The sequence below is a fragment of the Arachis ipaensis genome, chromosome B3 (genome assembly GCF_059453495.1).
Source record: "Arachis ipaensis isolate K30076 ecotype BB chromosome B3, ASM5945349v1, whole genome shotgun sequence".
Lineage (NCBI taxonomy): Eukaryota > Viridiplantae > Streptophyta > Magnoliopsida > Fabales > Fabaceae > Arachis > Arachis ipaensis.
In genome coordinates, this window is record NC_142438.1 from 60,838,029 (window position 1) to 60,845,831 (window position 7,803).

A 7,803-nucleotide genomic window follows, 5' to 3' on the forward strand; every position below is an offset into this window, starting at 1 on the left:
CCTGTTTATCAAACTAAAAAAAACCATTTTGGAAATCCTCTGATTAGTAAAATTGCACATCTTCTTGCAACTCGTTGGGAGACGACCTGGGACTCATACTCCCAGTATTTTATTAATAATTGACAAGTGGATTTTTGCTGGTTAAGAGCTGTACTTGCAATGCCATTTTTCTTAATAATTCTTAATCTGCAAATTTTTGTCGCGCCAATTTTTGGCGCCGTTGCCGAGGAGTTGCAATAGAGTACTAATTTATTGGTTGGAATTTATTTATTTGCATTTTATGTTATTTTATTTTGTTACCATGAGCTGTATGTTTTTTCATTGAATGACGCGTTCACTGCCTAATCCAAACTCAGCCGCTTTTGATCCTGAAATTGAAAGAACTCTTTCCCGTATTAGGCGAGCTCGGCGTCGGTTAGCCTCTGAGGGTGGTGAAGTGGTTGTTGCCAATTCACCAGTCTTATCTGAGAGCGAATCTGAACCGCCATTTGAGGAGGAAACAAGCTCCTCTACTACTGATTCAGTTAATTCACGTGCAGGTGACATGGTAGCACCTAGGAGGATTACCATCCAGGAGGCAGGAGCCCCAGATTTTACCCTGCAAGTGTATCAAGTGCATCACCCAGATCTAGCTACAGATTTTGAACTGAAGACATCGTTAATCAACTTGATACCCAAGTTTTATGGCTTACCTGCTCAGGAGCCCAAAAAGCACCTCAGGGATTTCTAGACAGCCTGTGCTACTGTTAGGCGTCATGGTGCAGATGAAACTTCTATTTTGCTTATGGTCTTCCCATTTTCTCTTAAGGAAAAGGCGACGGAGTGGTACTAAACTCAACCGGAGGCAGTAATCACCGACTCGGACGTGCTCAAGAGGGAGTTTCTGGACAAATACTTTCCAGCTGAAGTTACAGACAGACTAAGGAAAGAGATCTCGTGCATTATTCAAGGAGAATTAGAGACCCTCTAAGAATATTGGGAACGTTTCAGAAACTTCTTGGACTCATGTCCCCACCACAAGATTGATGAGATGGTGTTGATCAGTTACTTTACATAAAGTATGAAGCCTCAAGATAAAACTACATTAGATGCTGCAAGTAATGGCTCTCTGAAAAAGTACAAGACGGCGACAGAAGCGTGGCAGCTGATCGCTGATCTGGCTGAATCTACCCGGAACATTAGACACAGGACCAACCATCCTAAGACTGTTGCGAAGGTGTCCTCTAGTAGTGAGACTGCTGCTTTCACTAAAGCTCTGGGAGAGGTGACCAATCTACTGAAGCAGATAAACCTGAATCAACAACAGTCTCAACCTCCCTCACCCAACATAGTCAACAACTGGTTCCTCAGAGGGTATGCGGAATATGCGCTGATTATAGTAATTATACTGATGAGTGTCCACAGCTCCAACAAGAGGACAACACCTTGGCATCCACTCACAATTTCTAGGACCGCCCAAATCAAAGCTCCTACCAACATGGCGGCAACTACAACCAAGGTGTGAACTATAACCAAAGTTGGAAAGACAACTCCAACCTTAGCTGGAGAGATAATTCCAACTATGGCTGGAGGGACAACTATAACAGAGGAGGCAGAGATAACCAGGAAAATCAGAAATGGAATAATAACAATAACAGACAGCAGAACCAGAACCAGCCTTACAGAGCACCTCACCTAAGGCAAGCCCAAGCACCTCAGAACAACCAATAGCAGGTCCCTCAAATCACTTACCCCTCCTCTTCCAATGACGAGTTGCTTCAGTCCATTACACAAGGACAAAAGAACATGGAAGGTACACTCAACGGTCTAACATCCGCTATACAAGCTCTCGTCTCTCAGATGGGATCATCCAGCACTTCTAACATTCAACCTGCAAGCTCCAGTGGAATTCCTTCTCAACCCTTACCCAATCCAAAGGGTTGCATCAATGCCATCACCCTAAGGTCCGGAACCACACTGTAAGAGAGGAATCAGGAGGAGCCAAGCCCACAGGAACACGCCCCAGATGCAGACATGGTTGAAGTGGAGGATGTGGAAGAGAAAGATGAAATACAAGACATGGTTGAAGAAGAAGCAGTTCAACCAAGGAATGGAGAACCAAAAGAAGCAGAAGTCGTAAGAGACGCTATTCCTATCCCATTTCCACACCTTGCAAGGAAATCCAGGAAACAGATGGAACTTGACCCTAAAATGGTAGAAATCTTCAAAAAGGTTGAGGTAACTGTTCCCCTTTTTTATGTTATTCAGCAAGTACCTAAATATGCAAAATTTCTAAAGGATCTGTGCATACATAAGGATAAGATTAATGAATTAGAAACTATTCCTTTAGGTAGTTCCATATCTGCTTTAATGGGGGATATACCTGAAAAATGTAGTGACCCAAGACCATGCATAGTTAACTTAACCATTGGGGGTGTAATATTTTCTGACTGCATATGTGATTTAGGCGCATGTGTTAGTATAATGCCTTTGTCCATATATGATGCTTTGAGGCTCCCTCCTTTAAAAAGGTCGGCAGCTCATTTTGTGTAAGCAGATAAGAGCATTATTGCAGTGGTTGGAATTGCTGAGGACGTGCTGGTGGGCATTAAGAGGCTCACATTTCCCATTGACTTTTATATCCTGGAGATGCCCCAAAATGACTCAGGGAAGCCGTCATCAATCCTGCTTGGAAGACCATTCCTGAAGAATTCAAAGTTCAAGCTGGATGCCTTTTCAGGAACCTACTCTTTTGAAATAAACGGCCGAGCAGTAAGCTTTAATCTGAATGAAGCCATGAAACACCCTCCGGAAGATCATTCCGTCTTCCAATGCGACATCATTGATGAGACTGTAGCTGCAATTCATCAGGAAGAGATAGAAGAGATGCACATGGAGCAAGGTCCAAGTGTGGGGAAACCCACTGAACACAATGAGGACACCTTGCCATTTTCACCAGCTCCAGAAGACCCAGTGCCTGGTCAGGAGCAGAAATTGGAATTAAAGCCTCTACCACCCCACCTCAAGTATGCTTACCTTGAGGATGATCAGAAGCTCCAAGTAATCATTGCAAGGGAACTCACTTCCCAACAAGAGGTGCAGTTACTTAATGTGCTGAGGAGACACAAGAAGGCAATTGGATGGAGCTTGGCAGACATAGTAGGCATCAACCCTCAAGTTTGTGAGCACAGAATATTTTTAGAAGAGGGAGTAAGGCCTGTTCATCAACCCCAGAGAAGACTGAATCCCACTATCTTAGAGGTTGTCAAAAAGGAAGTGACCAGACTACCTGAGGCAGATATCATCTACCCCATCTCAGACAGTGAATGGGTAAGCCTAGTACAAGTGGTGCCCAAGAAGTCTAGAGTCACTACAATGAAGAATGAGCATGGAGAGCTCATAGCAACCAGAGTACAGAACGCCTGGAGGGTCTGCATTGATTACAGGTGCCTCAACCAGGCCACTCGTAAGGATCACTACCCCCTGTCATTCATTGATCAAATGCTGGAACGCCTGTCAGGTAAATCACATTATTACTTTTTAGATGGTTACACAAGCTATTTACAGATTCATATAGCTCCTGAAGATCAGAAAAAGACTACTTTTACATGTCATTTTGGGACTTATGCTTATAATGCCCTTTGGCTTGTGCAATGCACCAGCTACTTTCCAAAGGTGTATGATGAGTCTTTTCTCTGATCTTATTGAGAACTGTATAGAGGTTTTTATGGATGATTTTAGCGTATACGATGATTCCTTTAATCTTTTCTTGGATAGTCTATCTAGAGTGTTAGACAGGTATGTTAGTTCAAACCTTGTTTTAAATTCTAAAAAGTGCCATTTTATGGTCAAACAATGTATTGTACTAGGACATGTTGTCTCTAACACTGGTATTTCTGTAGATCCAACAAAGGTAAATGTCATTTCTAGTCTGCCTTACCCCTCCTCCGTGAGGGAAGTTCGTTTGTTCCTTGGCCATGCAGGTTTCTACCGGCGGTTCATCAAGGACTTTAGTAAGGTAGCACTGCCCTTATCTAGACTTCTGTAGAAAGATATTGAGTTCAAGTTCAGTGAGGATTGTATAGAGGCATTCGACAAGCTGAAGATCGCCTTAACTCAAGCTCCAATTGTGAGAGGACCAGACTGGAGCCAGCCCTTTGAGATTATGTGTGATGCTTTCAACCATGCTGTGGGAGCAGTGCTAGCCCAGCATGCAGGTAAGGATCCTTTCGTAATTGCTTATGCTTCCAAGACATTAGATGCTGCTCAGTCTAATTACACTACTACTGAGAAAGAGCTTTTGGCTATTGTTTTTGCTCTGAATAAATTCTGAGCCTATTTACTTGGTACTAAGGTGGTAGTGTACTCAGACCATGCAGCTCTAAAGTATTTATTAGCCAAAAAAGAGTCCAAACCAAGTCTAATACGATGGATATTACTGCTACAAGAATTTGATTTAGAAATTAAGGATAGGAGTGGTTCCCAGAATTTAGTAGCAGACCACTTGAGTCGCCTTGAGCACATTAAGGATGACTCCACTTCTATCAATGATGCTTTTCCTTTTGACAGCTTGCATGCAATATCTGAAGTAGTTTCTTGGTATGCACTTGTAGCTAATTATCTAGTTAGCCATACTTTCCCTCCAAATTTTACTAAGCACGAGAGGGACAAGCTGAAAAGTGAGTCCAAATATTATATATGGGATGACCCCTATCTGTGGAGGTATGGTGCTGACCAGGTAATTAGGAGATGTGTGCCTCAATCAGAATTCCAATCCATTTTAGAGGCCTACCACTCATCTGAGAGTGGTGGACATTTTGGTCCACAAAGGACAGCTAGAAAAATCCTAGACTATGGATTCTGGTGGCCCACTATTTTTAAAGATGCTGCTGCTTTTTGTAAATCTTGTTCCCCATGCCAAAGGTTTGGTAACTGATAAACCATTATTTTATGATTTATATTGTGTTTAATTGTGTGGTTTTATCAAATCTTTACCCATTTATTCATTAAATAAGCATGCATTTATAATTCCTTCCTAAAAATAATTTATGGTTGAAAACTTGCTTCCTAGAGACTTTTAATTTTGTATTTTAACTCTCCTTTATTCTATTCGATACCATGATCTGTGTGTTAAGTGTTTCAGGTTTTATAGGGCATGAATGACTTAGAGATTGGAAAGGAAGTTTGCAAAAATGGAAGGAACACAAGAAATTAAGGAGATGACCAGCGAGAAGTGACGCGGACGTGTGGCTCACGCGACCACGCGATATAGACAAAATTGCAGTGACGCGGACGCATGGCTCACGCGACCGCGCGGATTGGAAACTGCACCAGTGACGCGAAGGCGTGGACGACGCGCACACGTGGCAAGGCAAAACGATGGATGACGCGAACGCCTAGATGATGCGATCGCGTGACATGCGTAATCTGCATAATCTTCAGAATTTGCTGGGGGCGATTTTGGGCCCTGTTTTGACCCAGTTTTCGGCCCAAAAAATCATATTAGAGCCAGGAAACATGCAGAGACAGAGAGAACATTCATTCCACATAGTTTTAGTTTTTTAGATCTGATTTTACCTCTCCTCTAGGTTTTCTCTCTACACATCCATAGTTCTTAGGATTTGATTTTATTGCTTTTTGGATCAGAACATTGGGAAGAGTTATTACCTCCGTCAAGACTTCGTCATTCTAGTTTGTTTCCTTACTTGTCACTTACTCTTTCATGTTCTATATTTACTTAGAGTTATTCTTGGATTATTTCTAGAATTTATTTATATAAGAACTATTTTTATTTTTAATTGATCTTTTAATTATTATTTATCATGTCTTCCTTTACTTCTCTTTCTTATGTTATGAAATTTACATGCACAATGAGCGAGTAGTTCCATAACTTGATTGGGAGATGATTGAAAGGAAACCTTTTGTTGGATTACTTAAAAGAAAAAATTGTAATTGGGTTTATTGTTGGATCGCTCTCTAGTTATTGACACTAGTCCTTCCCAAGGGAGCGTATTAGGACTTGTGACTAGAAATAGTTTTCCAACTTGCTTGACTTCCCTCTACCTAGTAAAGGGTAACTAAGCAGAATAACCTCCAATTATCAATTAATCTTGAGAGTACTCCAACAAGAATAGGGCTTCCAACTAATCTACTCCCAGTCAAGGTTTTTATTTAAAATTACATAATTTCTTTAATTTAATTTCCTGCTTATCAACTCAACCCATTTTGGAAAACATCTGATTAATAAAATAGCAGATCTTTCTGCAACTCGTTGGTAGACGACCTGGGATTCATACTCCCAGTATTTTAATTTTAATTTTGTGACAACCTTTCTAAATTGATAAGTGGATTTTTGGTTGGTTAAGAACTGTACTTGCAACGTATCTCTTATAATAAATTCTTAACTCGCCAATTTCCGCTACGTCAATTTTTGGCGCCGTTGCCGGGGAGTTGCAACTGAGTGCTAAGTTATTGATTGGAATTTATTTATTTGCATTTTATTTTATTTTTGCTACTATGAGCTACATGTTTCTTTCGTTAAATGACGCGTTCACTTCCTGATCTAAGCTTGCCAGTATTTGATCCTGAGATTGAAAGAACTATCTCACGAATAAGGCAAGCTCGGCGTTGATTAGTCCTCTCTGAGGGCAAATCTAAAACGTCACTTGAGGAAGAAACAAGCTCCCTTTCTGCTGATTCAGTTGATTTACGTGTAGGTGACATGGCAGCACCTAGGAGAATTACTATCCAGGAGGCTGGAGCCCCTGATTTCACAATGCAACCGTTTCAAGCGCATCACCCAGCAGTGGCTACAGACTTTGAAATAAAGACTGCACTGCTAAACTTGATGCCTAAGTTTCATGGCTTACCTACTCAAGAGCCTATCAAGCACCTGAGGGATTTCCAAGCAGCCTGTTCTACTATCAGGCACGATGGTGCAGATGAAACTTCTATTCTGTTGAAAGCTTTCCCATTCTCTCTTGAGGGAAAAGCATGAGAGTGGGACTATAATCAACCCGCAGTAACCATTTCTGACTGGGATACGTTCAGAAGAGAATTTTTGGAAAAATTCTTTCCAGCCGAAGTTACTGATAAACTGAGGAAGGACATTTCCATGATTGTCCAGGACGAATCCGAGACTCTCTATGAATATTGGGAGTGCTTCAACAATCTTCTGGAAGCATGCCCCACCATATGATTGACAAGATAGTGTTGCTCGGCTATGTCACACAGGGCATGAGGCCCCAAGATAAAACCACATTGGAGAGTGCTAGCAATGGGTCTATGAAAAAGTACAAGACCACTGATGAGGTATGTCAATTGATCAGTGACTTGGCTGAGTCTACAAGGAATCACAGGCAGAAACAAAGTCGCTCAAAGGCTGTTGCAGAGGTATCTTCTAGCAAAGAAATTACTGCTCTGGCTCAGAGTATATGTTAAATGACCAACTTACTGAAGCAGATGCAGCTGAGTCAACAACAAGCACAGCAAAGCCAACAGTTAGTCCCACAGAGAGTGTGTGGGATCTGCGCCGATTACAGCCATTATACTGATGAATGTCCGTAGCTCCAGCAGGAAGACAACACTGTGGCAGCCACTCATAACTTCTATGACCGCCCCAACCAAGGGTACAATCAAGGTGGCAGTTACAGCCATGGATGGAAGGACAACTCTAACCAAAATTGGAGGGACAACAATAACAGAGGAGGAAAAGACAATCAAAGATATCAGAGGTGGAATAATAACAACAACAGGCAGCAGAATCAGAACCAGCCTTACAGAGCACCCCACCTGAGGCAGTCCCGAGAACCACAACACAACCAA

The 7,803-nt window shown here is 41.8% G+C and overlaps 1 non-coding gene across 1 annotated transcript; it reads right to left on the bottom strand.

The window, feature by feature from the left end:
• Window positions 1-916: 916 nt before the first annotated feature.
• LOC148570814 (small nucleolar RNA R71) lies at window positions 917-1,023 on the bottom strand. Its single transcript, XR_015908052.1, has one exon. It is a non-coding gene; the product is annotated as a small nucleolar RNA R71 (small nucleolar RNA).
• Window positions 1,024-7,803: the final 6,780 nt, after the last annotated feature.